Consider the following 2,500-nt stretch of genomic DNA (forward strand, 5'->3'; position numbering starts at 1 on the left):
TTGTTGGCAATGCCTCACTAGGGCAATGTAATACAATATTGCTAAACCGCTGTATTTTGCTACTCTCTCTCCCTTCTTTCTTTTAATTTCTTTATTACTCTCACTGCTTTCATTCTCTTAGTTTTACTTCTTTATGTGTTTTTCTTTTGCTTTTGTTTGTCCTTTTCTTCTATTTCTAGTATTCTGGTTGACTTCGACATTACCATCATCATTGCTTCTTGTTTTTGTTTTTGTTTGTTTTTTCTCACTGTAGAAAAGATATGGTCTAAAACTTTTATGTTTTTTTTTTATAGCTCCATCTGACATGAAAATATACTCTAAGTAAGGAGAACAAGAAATAACCAAACATATCAACAAGAACCCTGAGAACGCGATGTTAAGTATGGAGGCCCCATGGTCTCAATGTTCTTTAAAATCTTTTCCCCAAAAAGCACAAGGCCTGAAATTTTGTGGGGGAGAGGGGCTAGTCGATATATCGACCCCAGAGCATAACTGGTACTTATTTCATCAAGCCCGAAAAGATGAAAGACAAAGTCGACCTCGGCGGATTTTGAACTCAGAACGTAAAGGCGGACGAAATGCCGCTGAGCATTTTGCCCGGCGTGCTAATGATTCGGCCAGCTTGCCGCCTTCTCAATGTACATAATAATCATTTCTACAATAGGGCACAAGGCCTGAAATTTTAGGGGAGGGAGCTAGTCGAGATAATAGTTTCCACCATTAAAAGTGAAAGTATATAATAATGAAAGTATTAAACTGAAAGTACCATTAGAATACTGTAATACTGAAATAGTGTAAGAGATAAGAGATTGCTCCGGGCTCGCATTAGGCAATAAGTTGAGAATTTTTGGGGGCCTCGACACTGCATGGATCTTAAGTAAGGCATGTGTAAAATTTTAATGAAATCGGCTGAGTAGTTCTCGAGTTGTTGTGATGTACACGTATAGACACACAGACAGACAGACATTCTCAGTTTTATTTATATAGATTAAAGAATTACTCGTGTAATCTATTTTAAATATTTTTCTGCCACTCTTTTTCTGCCCGCTTATCCACACTCGCTCACACACATTCGCGCGCGCGCGCTCACATACACGCACATTCTCGCCTTCTCTCTCTCTCTTTCTCTCTCCCTCTTCATGCACCATACATGTGTTTCTTTATTACCCACAAGGGGCTAAACATAGAGGGGACAAACAAGGACAGACAAACGGATTAAGTTGATTACATCGATCCCAGTGCGAAACTGGTACTTATTTTATCGACCCCCTCCCCAAAGGATGAAAGGCAAAGTCGACCTCGGTGGAATTTGAACTCAGAATGTAACAGCAGACGCAATACGGCTACGCATTTCGCCCGGCGTGCTAACGTTTCTGCCAGCTCGCCGCCTTCATGCACCATACATGTCTTACTGGAGTCGGTGGTCAATGACCTCGATACTACAGCCTGAAGATTCATGACTTTTCCTGCAGAGCTTTCTCGTTACCTTTTGCCAGTTTATTTACTGTTCATTTTGCTATTCTCCCGTTCTTTCGAGCTTACTCTTGAAGTACTGACTCCATTTAACCTTTGGGCTGTAGGACTGGACGCGTCTACTCACTAGAGGACCGGCAAAACCAGAAATGGTCCAGTGGCTTTAACATTCTGGATTTTTTTCGAGTCCTGAATTCCTTAGTCACATGACCATTTCTGCTATTTGATACAAGTTCTGGGGTCTTGAATAATCGTCCCCCTCTTATTAATTTTTTAGATATTTTCCACCACCCCCGCTTTTATTTCAACCCCACCGCTTATTGATTCTTCAGATTTTCTGCACACACTCCCCCTTAAAATTCCACTTCTGCACACACTCTCCCTTTAAGGTTCCACACCCCAACACTTGTTTTATTCCAGCTCTCCCCGCTTATTAAATTTTGCTAATCTACTTCCGGTGGAGAATCTAATAATTATTTTATTTTACGTTAAAAACATTATATATATTTGACCCCCCCCCCCGAAAAAAAAAGAGCATTAGATAATAACATATGTTATAAATAAATAGGATGTTAACTAAATACTAATTTTTTATTTTTGTTTTTGTTTTAGAAAAAAAATCAAGGGTAACAGAAAATTTTAAATGATGATTTCTCATTTAGGTACAAGGCCAACAATTTATGGGGAGGCCTTAATTAAAGTGGATTAAAGCGGCTCAGTACATTAGAGGTGCTTTATTTTATCGACCCCGTAGGGATGAAAGGTAAAGCTAACTTCAGGGGGATTGGACTCAGAACTAAATCATGTTTTAGACCATAAATCTAAGCTGTAAGGAGCGTTGCTCGATCTGAGGCACAAGGCCAGCAATTTAAAGAGAAGGGGAAGTCGATTAAACTGATTCCTGTAAGTAGTACAAAACAACAAACTCTGGGGAATTCATTATTATTTTGACTGACACAAATTGTGAATCAGCATGAAAAAGAAAAAAAAGCAGACGACAGGAATGGGAAGAAAACCTGGATTGTTC

Source organism: Octopus sinensis, linkage group LG2, assembly GCF_006345805.1.
Source record: "Octopus sinensis linkage group LG2, ASM634580v1, whole genome shotgun sequence".
Taxonomy (NCBI): Eukaryota; Metazoa; Mollusca; class Cephalopoda; order Octopoda; family Octopodidae; genus Octopus; species Octopus sinensis.